This window comes from Vanacampus margaritifer, chromosome 10 (assembly GCF_051991255.1).
Source record: "Vanacampus margaritifer isolate UIUO_Vmar chromosome 10, RoL_Vmar_1.0, whole genome shotgun sequence".
Classification (NCBI taxonomy): Eukaryota; Metazoa; Chordata; class Actinopteri; order Syngnathiformes; family Syngnathidae; genus Vanacampus; species Vanacampus margaritifer.
In genome coordinates, this window is record NC_135441.1 from 21,322,560 (window position 1) to 21,337,537 (window position 14,978).

The 14,978-nt window shown below is 42.2% G+C and overlaps 1 long non-coding RNA gene across 1 annotated transcript; it reads right to left on the minus strand.

Moving 5' to 3' along the window:
• Nucleotides 1–2: 2 nt before the first annotated feature.
• LOC144059333 (uncharacterized) lies at nucleotides 3–10,224 on the minus strand. The gene is made up of 3 exons (XR_013295635.1): nucleotides 9,932–10,224; nucleotides 195–258; nucleotides 3–29 (listed from the first exon to the last, which is right to left on the minus strand). It is a non-coding gene; the product is annotated as an uncharacterized LOC144059333 (long non-coding RNA).
• Nucleotides 10,225–14,978: the final 4,754 nt, after the last annotated feature.

Genomic DNA, 14,978 nt, shown 5'->3' on the forward strand with positions numbered 1-14,978 from the left:
TGAGAGTCGGTCCTCCCACTGTGCACCACCTAAAAGTAATCAAAAAGAATTTCATAAATGAATATTAAATGGGCAAAATGTTCAACCTTGGTTTCATTATCTCCAAAGTCCAATGTTACCTTGGTTGAACTTTTTGGCCAAAAGTTATGTTTGCCGCAAAGCCAACTCTACTCATCACTAAAAGAACTCCATACCTATGAAGCACGGCGATGGCAGCAGCATGCTTCGGGGCTGTTATTCTTCAGCTACAACTGGGGCCTGAAAGAAGGAGAAAGAAATTATGAACAGTTTGAAATAACAGTCACTGTCAGCACATAACCTGGAGGCTTTTGCTGGAAGCGGGAAAGGTAGGGGGGGAATGGCAGGAAAAGCCTACTAGAACAGCTTAACTGTATTTGGGTTCAATCAGAGGCATTTCAAATGGCGTCTGGTGTGTGCTACTGCTGACTTAAAGAGGGTGTGCATACTTCTGCAACCAAATTATCTCAGTTATTTCGGTTGCCTTAATTGACTAAAAATGAATGCACACTACCAAAATGTTGCTTTTTTCCCCCCCATACACCGCCCTTGTATTGGATTAGCTTTTTGACAGTATTATAAAAATTTGTATTGAATAACACCTAAATCCGTCTGCATTTGCTTAGCATCCCTAAAAGCCCCTCTTACAAAAATGTCCTCTATTTTGCATTAAACCTACTCACTTCTCATTAGTGGCTTCATCATTCAAAATGCGTAATTAACGTCACATGTGACAGCCTCTGCATGTTGGACTTAGCTCCTTTCTTGCGGTAGCGTGCCATATGGCAGATGGAGGCGCGCCGAGTAGGCTCTGAGGACACAGTCCATCAAAAGAAGAAGAAAAGCTCAAGACACTTCAGCACCATGCAGACACGCTGAGAGCTGTCACTGGTGGATTAGTACTTAACAACGCGTAATGGATGCTCAGCCTATTGTTTGTCATGACATGTGCATGTATTGTTTTGAGGCTCACGTGTGGGAACTAAAAATATCTTCAACATGGGACCAGCTTTACACACGAGAGTAGTGGCAAGCCATAAAAACACACGACTATGGCCATGACACCCCCGAAAATGCATCTTAAATTCAAATAGGCCGTTGGCATGCTCGCTTTAGAGTGCCTCGTTGTTGGCAAATCCAGGTCCAGAAAGTAAAAACCCTACCACAGTCTTGGTTTAGCCCCCGATGCTTGCTAGCTAGCTCCCTAGCAGGTAAATAAGCACCATGGGAGCTAGCTTGGGAGCTAGCTAGCTAGCACCTGAAAGTAAAAACCCTGCCACAGTTTGGCTTTAGCCCCAGATTCTAGCTAGCTAGTTCGCTAGCTCCCTAGCAACTAAATGGGCACCGTGGGAGCTAGTTAAGGAGCTAGCTAGCTAGCACCTGGGGCTAAGGCCAAACTGTGGCAGGGTTTTTACTTTCTGGACTTGGATTTGCCACATCTGTTGGCCATGAATGCCCGCATGTCACAAGGAGGAAGGGAAGAGCAAAGAGGAGGATTTTATTATTTTTCAGTAAAACTTGACATTAGGCTTCGGGTTGGCATGGCTGCTTTAGAGAAATTCTTTGTCGGCTCCGAGTGTGCGCATATCACAAAGAAAAAGCGGAAAGAATGACATTTTTCAGTTTTTCACAACTCTGAGGCCTTACGTTACATTCTTCCTGATTTTTTTTTTTTATCATTCAAATTTGGCCTAGATGATATAAGATGTACAGTATTTAGCTTTTGCAAAAAAAAATCCATCATCAACATTCATCAACCCATTATTATACTAGTGATCTAACCTGTTTTCCGGGTTTGATCATGTGACGGTCCGTATATTGATTAATTAAGGGTGTGTCGCCGGCATGAAGAAAACCTTTGTCCTTATAGTTGTTGGGTCTGATATTACAGATCCCCTTAGTTACTGACCGTGCACCAAGGAAAAAGGAGGCAGAAGCTGTTGCTTTGTTTTATTGCAACCGCGGCTGGGAGAGGAGAGGAGGCGCGAGACCTTAACTCACGCTCGGCTCCTTCCGACTCTCTCTCCTCCCCCGGCCACCTCGTCGCTTTTATTACAGTTAAGTTTCAGTTTCGTTTCATACGTCATGGAAAAATACAAAACATTAGAGAAAGTTGAGCGGCGCCTCTAAACGACAGTTGATAATATAAAAACACAAAAATATATACAGGATATTCTTTAAAATACACATAATGTTAAGACTACTGTTTTAAGCAACTTCACATTCCCTCCTGTTGTGGATTTAAAAGGATATCAGTAAATACTAAAACAATTAAGTTTTCTCAGTATTACTTCATTAATAGATTCACAACATTTGAACCATTCTCAGGAAATGGCGAAAACCCTTAACTTAAAGGGAAAAATTCCATAACTCCCCCACCGCACGGTGACGAGAACCTCTTGGTCTGAGAATGGAACTGGATTTGAAGTTAGGAAAACACAATAAGATGAGGGTCACACTTTTGTGTCAGTCTCCACAGTGTCAACATAATCCTCTACGCGTAGTAAGTTATATTGATACATCTGGGCCACGAACATACGGGCGACTAATCTCTTAGACATTGGGACAATACAGCAGGAACAAATAACACATAATAAGATAAACATTATAATGATCAAAGTCCAAACAATGTCTGAAAAAGGGTCATCTTCTCCTTTGTTCTTCTTCTTTTTGACAAGAATCAGGGGGTAATCCCTTATCTGAGTTCAGTGACCTTTTTGCAGTGACTCTGGTGGATCCACGTCTCTCTCTCAGCGATTTTGAGAGCGGTGGGTGTGGTCAGGAGAACAACGAATGGGCCGTCCCAGCGTGGGCTCGACCATGTTTTCCTTTTTATCACCTTCACCAACACCAGGTCACCCGGGGTCACCGTTTCCTGTGCAGGAGGAAGAGAGGTAGAGGGCAGATCATTTGCTCTTGACACAGTCCGTTCTTTAAACAAGTCACATAACCATTTAGTCAGTGGATCTGCCTCTCCTGTTTTGTCTGACCATGGCTGATTTTCCCATAAGGGGAGCACAAAGGGTCTGCCTGTTACTGCCTCAAAGGGCGTGATCCCTTGTGGGTTTGGCGTTATTCTCATGTAAGTTTTTACTAGAGATAAACACTCAGGCCATGGTTTTTTGGTTTCTTCCATGGTCTTTTTGAGTCTTAGTTTAATAGTACCGTTGGTCCGTTCAACTAAGCCTGCGCTCTGTGGGTGATATGCACAATGATTTTTTAGGGTGATCCCTAAGTGAACGGCCATATTGTCAACGATGGTATTTACAAAATGGCTACCGTTATCACTCCACAAGACTCGTGGAATGCCATGTTCTGGTATTATGTGTTTACAAATAGCTTTAGCTACTGTGAGGGCGTTTGGATGTTTTGAAGGAACAAGTTCAACCCATTTAGTTAGTGAGTCTACTAACACTAAACAGTACTTGTGCTGACCACTTTTGTGTAGTTCAATAAAGTCCATGTGTAAAACTTCAAATGGGTAGGAGCCCACTGGGCATTTCCCTCTCTGTGGTCTTAAGTTTCCCTGAGCATTGTGACGACAACACACCATACATGACCTACAAAAAGTTTTAAAATAGGTTTGTAAGCCCTGTGGTATTGTCATTGTCTGTTCTACCATAGATACCATCCCTCCTGTTGAGACATGGGACTTGCCATGACTCAATGTGGCTACTGCGTGGAACAGACTGCGGGGGATGACTGGTCGGTCTTCTTTGTGGTAGAGGCCTTCTGGGGTGAGTTTAATGTTCATCATTTTCCATAGTGTTTTTTCTTTGTCTGGAGCGTTGTTTTGCATGTCAATTAGTACTTGTTTTGGAATGTTGTTGTGTTGTTGTGTTTCTTTGTGGTTGGCGAGCATGACGATCTTTGTTTTGTCTTGGCCTGCTTGCTTGGCTGCCAAATCTGCTTTTGCATTTCCTACAGAAACGGCGTCTTTTGCTGAGGTGTGAGCTTTGCATTTGCATACTGCTATTTTGGAGGGTAGCAGTACAGCGGCCAAAAGGTCAGTGAGTAATTTGGCGTGTTGAACAGGTTTTCCTGTTGATGTTTTCATTCCTCGTCGAGCCCACATGGCGGCAAAGATGTGCAATGTCGAGTGGGCATATTGGCTGTCGGTCCAAATTGTTACTGCTTTGTCTTTGAATAATTTACATGCTTCTGTTAGCGCGATGAGTTCTGCTGCTTGTGCTGACAGATTTCCTATTAATCGTCCGCTCTTCAGTGTCTTTTGTTGTGTGACCACTGCATAGCCTGTGTTGGTGTTGCCTAGTTCATCTTTGCTTGAGGAACCATCTACAAACACTGCTTCTCCTTCTTGTAAGGGTGTGTCTAACAAATCTCTTCTTGGTTTGCAGATTTCCTCGGTGGCTTCTGTGCAACTGTGTGGTGTCCCATCTGTCTCCACTGGGAGGAGACTTGCAGGATTAAGAGTGCTGCATCTCTTGATGGTAAGATGGGGTTGAGACAACAGTACAGCTGTTAGGCCAAGATGTCTTGCTGGTGAGAGAAATGACATCTTTGTTTGAGTCAAAAGAACATCTACTGAGTGTGTTACTAGTAGAGTGGTGGGATGGAACAACACCAATTCGGCGGATGCTTGGACAGCCATTGCTGCGGCACACACTGCTTGGACACACTGGGGCAGGGCTCTGGCGACAGCATCAAGTTTCTTTGAGTAGTAGGCCACTGGTCGCATTTGTGTACCATGTTGTTGGAGTAGGACGGATGTCATGAATCCGTCTTTGCAGTCCACTGTTTGGGTAAACAGTTTCTTGTAGTCGGGTAGGCCCAAAGGGCCTGTGCTTGTGATGGTCTGTTTTATCTGATTGAACTTGTCATTAGCTATTTTCGTCCATGTGATGGGATCGGCCAGGGCGATGTCTTCTTGGTAAATTAAATCCACCAGTGGTTGCGTTATTTCGGCGAAGTCCAGAACCCATAGACGGCAAAAGTTCACTAGGCCTAGGAAGGCCATCATCTGTCTTTTGGTCTTTGGTTTGGGGGCATCAAGGATAGCTTGTTTCCGATCAGAGGTTAGTTTTCTTCCTTCTGCCGATATGATGTGACCTAAGAAAACTACTTCGGTCTGAGTCCACTGTAGTTTGGTCAGTGAGGCTTTGTTTCCTGTCTTTGCCAGGTGTTGACACAGTTTCACTGCTTCTTCTTGATTTTCTTCTTTGGTTGGACTGGCGATGAGAATGTCATCTACGTAAATCAAGATTTGAGTGGTTTCACTGTGTTCATGGAGGCTCAGACAGTTGTTGATTTCTTGAGAGAAAATGGTGGGGCTCTCTGCATAGCCTTGGGGTAGTCTCGTATAGGTGTACTTCTTTTGATTAAAGGTGAAACCAAACCAATGACGGGCAGACTCGTGCAATGGGATGGAAAAGAAGGCGTTGCTTAGATCAATTACTGTGAACCATTTCTGTTCTGGCTTCAGCGCATTGAGTAGAGTGTGGGGGTCGGGGACGCAGGGGGCTCTCTGTTTTACTGCCTGATTTACGGCTCTTAAGTCGTGGACCATTCGCCAGGTCGTGGTGTCTGCTTTCTTTACTGGAAAGATTGGAGTGTTGCAAGTTACCTTGGGGGCTTCTATGAGCACTCCAGCTTTTACCATGTTCATGATTACTGGTGTGATTCCTTCTTTGGCATCAGGTTTGAGTGGGTATTGATTGATTCGTGGGCGATAGTTTGTTCTTGGTTCAATTGTTACTTCTGTGGCTGTGGTCATTAGGCCCACATCGGTTTTTGACGCTGACCACAGCTGAGGTGGTATTTGATCCATGGCGTCTTTTAGTGCCAGGATCGTGGTTTCCTCCGGATGTCATGTACTTAGGTGGGTGCTGGGGACAAATGTTGTCACCCAGTTTAGTTTTTTCCTCCAGACCACGTTTCCTGATGACATGATGCGTTTAAATCTTCCATCTTGACATGGGGTCCACGGAAGTCGTTGTTCGGACCATGTTACATCTCTTATTTTTGATCCTATGTCCTTCCATCTCCAGCCTGTTGGTTTTGCCAGTGAAATGTGGAAGGGAATGCCAACGCCTTCATATGTGGTTAATGCATATATGTAATCTGGAAAGATTACTGTGGCTGCCATCCATCCTGCCTGTTCGTCCCAAATTAGGTCTTTTATTTGGGCCCGCATGGTTGTCAATCGGGACCATTGATCAAAGAAGTCTCTGTCCTCTTTGTTCGGGGCGAAGCGGATGGTGGAGTGAAGTGGGTACGTGGTTTGGGGCACCCAATTTGAATTTGGTAGGATTTGTTCTGGCATCTGTTGCAGATTGTTTGTTACTGATGTTGGACCTTTTTGGATCGGATCCAGACTGTAGAATGGGCGTGGTTTGTCTTTTCCTTCTAGTACTAACATCTGCATTGGTGTTTCTTGTCCTCTTTTTGTCACGACCATGCTAGAGCCTTCGACCATTAATACAAGGCTCATGGCTTTTATCAAATCTCGTCCGATGAGGTTTTCAGGACAACGAGGCACGTAAACGAAAGTTTGATCTGGGTATTCTGTTCCGTCTTCATCAATAATGGTCAGTGGTTCGGTAAAGTAATGGATGGCTGGTCTACCTCCCACTCCTATGACCATTATTGTGCTTTTTGACAATTTGACACCTGTTGGTAGATCAGTGATCACGGAGGATTGTGCTCCTGAATCCACAATGAATTTCAATGTTGTAGTAAATGGCCCTAAGCCTAGTTTTCTTACTGCTGGGTCAATAGAGGACATCTGGCTAAACAGGACTGTCAGGTCAAGCACCTCGACGATCGTTCTGGTGTCATCAGGGTTTTCATCACTTGACCTTTCCTGCTCGCGTCATTCGGTTGGATCCCAGTGGTCAGATCTTGGGGTCTCAATTTTTTGTTTGGAGCGGCAATCTCGGGCGAAGTGGCCGTACTTGCCACAATTGTAGCACACATCCTGTCTGGTGGCTGGTCGGCCTCTTCCTCTTCCGCGTCCACGTCCTCTACCCCGATTGGGTTGGTTTTGGTAGTAAATTGGTCCAGAAGGTGGAGGAGAGGCATGTTGAAAAAATGTGTGCATGGCATTGAAGACTGATGATTGCGCTTTTTGTCTTTTTAGGTCTTCAGCGTGTGAGGCCCAAGCTACGAGATCATTCACCGGGGCAGTTCTCCAGGTGTGGTAATGTTTCTTGATAAAATTGACTGTACCGTCCACTAGTCCATCCAGGAATGTTGCCCGCAGTAATGTTTGGTATGTGCTTTGTGCCTCAGTGCTTTCTTCGATGCCACCATGTAGTTTCAGTACGTCTTGGAGGCGGTCCACATATTTTTGTGCGCTTTCTTCAGGTTCTTGGCGGCATTGGCGGACTTTAGTTAAATCAGGTGGTTTCTTGAACACTGCGATGGCTCTTTCTAAAAGAGTATTTAGGGCGTTGTCTAGTTCTTGGCCTGGTTGGTAGACTTGGCCTCGTTGGTTGGCTGGAGCAAAGGCTCCTTGGAATCTTCCAACTCGATGTCCTGCGGTCAGACGTAGGACGCTTAGTAATTCATTGCCATTGAGGTGATAGGATCCATGTAGTTCTCTAATTGCAGCCGCCCATTTTTCAACGTTGTCTTCAATGGGAGGAACTGATGCGCATGCGGCTACTTTTTCTTCTTCGGTCCATGGGCGATAGAGCAGCAAGGTCTGTGGATGAGCAGGTTGACCAGGATTTGGCATTCCATAAGCTGGGTTGGCTACAGCTACCATGGGATATGCTGCCACCTGCTGAATGTCTGGGTATAATTTTGTTGTTGCAGCCAGGACGTCTGCTGTTGGTTTGTTTGATCTTGTACGGCTTCCAATAGGAGGGGAGGCTCCGTCCCCAAAACTCGTGGAGGTGGAATTTGGGGAGGAGGTAGACGGGGTAGGCGGTTCCCGCTGTTGGTTGACGTTTACTTCCTCTTCTGGATCATTTTGCTGTCGCACTTCAGCCGGTGCATTTCCGTTGTCTCTTCGTCTGGCGCCGGTTTCTTCCGTTGGTCTTATCTTCATCTGATACATTTTTCTTTCTGTCTTTTCCTTTTTTCTTTTCTCACTTTCCAAAATGCTTTCTGCCCTCATTTTACACTGTTTTATCCACACTTCAACAGCACGTAGTTGTGCTTCCAATTTTTCTACATTCTATCCCTTTTTAATCTTCTTTGCTCTTTTCTCCACTAAACTTTTCTTAACTTCCTCTTTGTTCCTGACATCTCTCAAAGACGGGTTAAAATCATACTTGGTCACCCAGGATTCCAGATACTTGCACGCATTAGCGTCAAAGCTTGCAACAAACTTAACATTTTGGTGTTGTTCTATTTCTTTTCTCAATGACTGGCCCATTGTTTCCACTCCCGAGCGGGCAGCAGTTACTCCCTTTTTTCCTTATCTCATAAACACGCACAAAGTACACACCCACACAAAAACACACGCACACAACCACACACACACACATAAACTCACACACAAACACACACACTTAGTCTTTTCTGTGGTGCACCACTTTCTAATTTAAAACCATGATTTGTGTTTTAGGCGATTATTTTTAATCGCAGTCAGTTCTGTTCTGACCTAATAAATCTTAGTTATATTGAACACAGATATTTTGGTAACCAATGAGTGGGGAGGTGTAAATTATTACGTATTTACGGCAACGTTTAATTTCCTCTACCCGGGCACCCGAAAACGACACTTTTTTTTAACAAGTTAAAAACTAGTCAATAAAAGTATTTTGGATCTCATCTAATAAAACCGTGATCCCTTTGATGCCCGGATCATGTATACCATGGGTTTTTTTTCTCTTCTTCACGGGCCAACGCCCAAGCGCTTCTCTTTTACTCCCCACTTTTCTATTTTTCTCTTACTTCTTCAGTATATTTAGTGTTCCTTTTTTCAAACTTCTGTGTAAATCGTGATAATTAAACAGCATAATACCTGTTAGTCCTCTGTGCCGGTCTGGTTCGCAGGACCCGGTGTCCGGGCGAACGGCCGAGGCCGGAGCGACGAGACCCGTCACGCAAGGGGAGACGCTGTCGACAGATTCTCGGTGTCCTCGGTTCGGCGGCGGTCGTCCGTCCAGATGCAGGTCCCAGGTTTCGGCACCAATTAAATGTTGGGTCTGATATTACAGATCCCCTTAGTTACTGACCGTGCACCAAGGAAAAAGGAGGCAGAAGCTGTTGCTTTGTTTTATTGCAACCGCGGCTGGGAGAGGAGAGGAGGCGCGAGACCTTAACTCACGCTCGGCTCCTTCCGACTCTCTCTCCTCCCCCGGCCACCTCGTCGCTTTTATTACAGTTAAGTTTCAGTTTCGTTTCATACGTCATGGAAAAATACAAAACATTAGAGAAAGTTGAGCGGCGCCTCTAAACGACAGTTGATAATATAAAAACACAAAAATATATACAGGATATTCTTTAAAATACACATAATGTTAAGACTACTGTTTTAAGCAACTTCACAATAGTGCAGTGGTGACAAACTTCTGTGCTCACATTTGACTTTTGTAATGGACAAAGGGGCCCGGTATTAATTTGTAGACAAGGTTTCAAAAAACACGTATTTGTAAAATATGTTCCAATTAAATAGCTAAAATTTTGTTTTACAAATATTTCATATACAGTAAATAAATTAGCCTGTTATATAATTAGATCAAATGAATAAAAGTACCTTTAATAATTAATTTTAGGAACTTCAGAATTTATCCCAGCAGGTGCAAAGTCAGCTATTTTGTTGTAATTGTCTAATTCAACGGCAAGGGCAAAACGACGACGTTGTAATCCAAACATGTCATTTAATCTTTAGGGCTCCGTCTACCTCCTGCACCAAGAGCCACATGCTAGTGCAGGTACCAGACTTGCTAGCTTTAACACGACGTCCGCGCGATAGACGGACTATAAAAATGTTACTTACATTAAAAAGCGTTCCATAGACCATATAGTTCTTTTACACCATCCGTCAATTAGCTCGACTGACTTAATGAGGCATTACTGCGTCTGAAATATGACTTCCCTTGAACCAAATTAATGAGGCCGCTAATTGTGCTAATTTGCGTGTGGAATGAATCCCCTGCATTAAGATGTGTAATGTATGTGCCGGGGAAGAAAGAAAAAGAAAAAAAAAAGCACCTCCGTAGCTTCGGGTGGTGTGCGTGTGTGGCTAATTACTGACTACATGGCTGACCTCACCGTTCTTCCTCCATTGTAAGAAAATGAGCGAGTATAATCAATCACACCTGCTTAACACTTCACCTTTGTCAACGTTTGCGTCTCTTGGTGCAATAAAGTTTGGTAGTTTGAAAGTTTATAACAGCAAAAAGAAAAATGTTATTAAATTATTAGTAGCTATGCATAGTAGCTGCTAGTAGTATTTATTTTTATTTTTATTCATTATAATTAATTTATAATAAAGGCTCAGTGGCTAAACACTAGGAAAGGCCCTTGTCTGTCCTTTATTTTTTTTTTAACTCGTCTCTAAACACATTTTTATTCTTTGGCTTTTGACTCAGCATGCCATTATTTTAGTATTCAAAGTTTGTTTATTGTTTTTATGTTAATTTCTTGTTTGAAGTTAACTGACTAATTTTCACTTCATGTACAGCACTTTGTGTTTGTTTCAGTGATGGGATGTTTTAAAGCAGGGGTGTCAAACACAAGGCGGGGGGCCATAACTGGCATATCAGGGGTCCAATCTGGACCGTGAGGACAGAACACAAATTTGACTTTTTCACAAAAAAAAACAACTGTTATTGCTAATTTTGTCCACTGGAGGGCACATTGATAACCACTTAAATGACATTCTGAAATATGGCTGTTACTCAGGATTTGATGCAAAAATATTTATTTTTGTTCAGACATTTCAGATTACTCTACAATAAGATAAAAATAAATCGGAATATTTTCAAAATGTAGCCTACTTGTAAATATTTTTGACCTGTTATAGATTATTAGACCACAGACAGGTAAAAGTGGCCCCTGAATTAAAAATCTGTTTGACACACCTGTTTTAAAGTGATCTAGCAATAAAGTTGGGTGGTTTTGAAAATGGAAAACAGCTTTGCTCTGATTGGTCCTCTGCTATATCGCGACATCTATGCCAATGGTTTAGCCTGGGTTTGTCAGTCTCAGGCATTTGGCGTAGGTCAAGAAACATACCCGACTCAAATGTTTCGTTATATGTCAAGTGGTTTCTTTATTATTGTTATCCCTTAATACTATACCGAGCAAAGAAAAGAAAAAAAGTGGCAGAACGAATATGTGCAATATGAATTCACATGTATAACTGAACGTATGGAGTTCCACAGGGTGCAATTCTGGGGCCTCTGCTGTTTTCATTTCCGACCTTCTGGTTACTCAACGACCGTCTCTACACACTGATCCACGGCCGCCACAAGGACTTATTAGCATTAGCTAGCAGCGTTAGCTTCTGAGAAGCGGCACTGAATTAATTTGACATCTTGGGGAAATATAATCCTTAACGTTTTTGCGGGGCCTTACTTGTGCTGCACAGATACAATGTTGAAATTGAAAGGCACTAGCGTAGCCACCAATAGCTCTTCTCCTAGTAAACGATGGACTAGCAGCATGTAGCAGGTTTGAGGACTGACTCACTTGCATAGGGCAAAGCCTCCCTTCAGCCATCATCCATTATTATTATCACCCTTAATTGTGTGATCTCTCTTCATTAAAAGCCCACAAGCTGAGAGGTGACCCGTCACGCGAAACACAAAGTAGTAGCAACATAACAGCTCACCTGGCTGTGATCCATTTGCAAATGTGCTTGAACTGCACACACTAAACGTGTTGGCGTCATGTGGATAAATACAGCAAGGTTGGGATAAACATTCGGGAGAGTTGCCAGCGCCGTTTCTCTACAAGTTGCTGTTATGTCACAAAACCTAGGTTTAAACTCTTCTTCAATCATTACTGGAGCATCACAACTATCTCTAGACATTTTGTTCGTCTTACGCCGTATGTACTGTAAATGTAAAAACTATTGTGATGTGGACCAGATCTGCCCATTAATAGCAATAGCTTGGAGTTCATTTAAATATACAGTACCCGTGCTGGTGCTGTGCTTGCAATCCCTGGGGTCCTTGAAATTAAAATTGCAATGGTGGTGTAAAATAATGATTACACATTTGGATGGTTTGTTTGTTTGTTTTTGTGTGTGTGGCTGTGGTTTTATTTCCCCGCAAAATAAAACAGCAATTAGCGTTAAAGTGTTAACTGAAAAGCAAAAGAATTAAAGCAATATCCCATTGTTGTCGTGCGCATAAAAGTACTGCTGTTTTAATTTCCACTAACTTTCTAACAACACAATTTATTTTACAAGTTAATTCAGTAGATAGCTTTTAATACACAGTAAATTTGACTCTATTTAGAGTAAGACCAAATAGACTCGGTTTTAGAGTAATATTTACACTTGAAAGTGAGTAAAATAAAGATTTGAAAAATAAAATGAAAATCTCTCAAGAGGAACGAACTCACGACATTCAGCTTGGGAGACAGCCGATCTACTCCCCGAGCCACGCAGCTCCTGCTGTATGTTAGCATATCGCTCATGTCAGCTGGAATCTTCGTAACTCCAAGAGACAGAAAAAGATGTTTTTGGTCTCTTGGATGTAAGCAACCAGTAGGAGGGGCATAGCTCAGGTGGTAGTGTGGCAGTCACCCAAACTGAAGGCAGTGAGTTTGTTCCTCAACCCTTGAGTGACTTTTTTTTAAATTCTTTATTTTACTCTCTTCTCTAAAATTACTCTAAAACTTATTTGATTTGGTCCCACTCTAAATAGAGTCAAATTTACTCAAAATAGAGACAAATTTACTCTTTAAGAAAAATGCACTGAGCTGTCACCATCTTAAAAATGCAATTATGCCATCTAGTGGCAGAAAAATGACCTCAGCACAAATCAATATCATACTCGTTTTTTACAGTACAATACATCTTTTTAATTTGAACACAATTTTTTGAATTATGAAATGACTGTATCAATGACTAAAAGATGCAGCCATTTTTCTATTAGTTTAACATTTTTATGTATGAAAACTTATGAAAAATTATTGTACATTTAGAACAGATATCAAATGCGTGATTAATCGTGAGTTAACTATTAAAGTCATGCTATTAATTACGATTAAAATTTTGAATTGCCTGACACCCCTAATAAAAACAGGTGGATTTATTTATTTATTCATATTCCACGAACGCACTTTTAATCAGAATACTGTGTTTAGTGTATATTATGGCAAATATTTTTTGGGGAGTCGACTTCCCCCGTAAGTTGGGCATTAAAGACTTCCCAACAACTTAACTCTTTTGAGGATGAACTTTTCCGTCTCCCCTCCACCGAGAGTTGCAACAGTGTCAGCGTGTGTCCCCTCCCTGGCCGGCGCCTGCTGCGAGGCATCAGTGTCTCCCCTGCAGGAGGTCACAAGGCGTTGACCTTCAAAATGTTCCTCACACCTCCCCGCCCGGCCCCGCACCAGATGGGAAGTGTAGCTGTGTTTTTTGAAAGGCAGCGCGCAGGGCTGCAGGCTGTTGCTCTGCCAGTGGGGCTGAAGGAATGAAATATTCATGCAGTCCCCGAATTGAATGGACACCCCGGGACGGAGTGTGCCAATTTATTCAACTAAAAGCAGGCCTCATTACACTGCTGGCAGCCAGGCAGGTCACGGTGATTTTCACTACTGGGGCTCAGTCATGCTTGTCACACAAACAGCAGACGAGAAAGAGAGATGCTTAATTTGTTCAAGTGCGCGTGGTGGCAAAACACGTCTGATGTTGTGCGCCGGTGCTGAGGAGGTTCCCGGCTTGTAATTGATGACCTAATGAGGCGTTTGCTCTAGTGTCAGAGTACGGCGCGTCGGCGTGAAAGCCCAGTTGCCGCGGTGAGCGGCATATGGGAGACGTGGGGCGGCTCGTCTTGCGTTGAGGTGCCAGGGGACAGCAGATGACAGGCACGCTGGCCTCGGAACGGAATTTGTCTTTTCTCTGATTTGGATATCATCACAACTAAACGAAAGACACTCAGTAGAGCGCAGAGCAAAGGCCTCCAAGGCTGAACTGACAAGTAAATGGGGCATCATGTATTTATTTGTCGTTTTTCATTTATCTGTTTGCTGGAAGTTTATTTCCTGGTCTGTGGAGGAGGCTTAACTCATTCACTGCCATTGACGGCTATAGACGTCAAAAATTAATTTGAACTATTTCTATTAGTTTAACTCTTTTTTTCACTTTTGTTAACAAGAGTATGAAAACCTAGAAGAAAATGATTGTACATTTAGAACAGATATAAAATTTGTGATTAATCTTGAGTGAACTATTGAAGTCATGCAATTAATTACAATTACAAATTTTTGTCGCCTGACGCCCCTAATTTTTAATAATTTATTCGCCTGACGCCCCTAATTTTTAATAATCTTTTCTTTAAAAATAAAATAAAATATTATTTTTAAAAAATGTCTAGGTTTTCATACTCTTGTTAACAAAAGTGAAAAAAAAAGTTAAACTAATAGAAATAGTTCAAATGAATTTTTGACGTTTATAGCCGTCAATGGCAGCGAATGAGTTAATCTGGCCCTCTAAGCATTTACATTATAAAAAGTCATGTGTGATTTTGAAAGCTAAGCTGTGATTTGTTTTCCTCATTATTGCAATTTAATGTGATTCTTTTTTTTAACGTTCTATTCCCACGTATTTGTTGACACGAGCAATGAATTATTCTGTATTACAATAATTAGATTTGTTATACATTCGACCCAGAGGTACGAAAACTAGAAATAATATTTAAAATAAAAGAGAAAAAAATATTCAGGAAAATCTTCTTCTTTTTTTAATCTGGAAAAACGGGGAGGATTTTCAGAAAAATCAAATAAATATATTTTTTAAAAAGGGAAGAATTTCAGAAAACCAGAAAGATTGTTAAAAAAAAAGTTTAAGTAAAAAGTCGTACAACAGA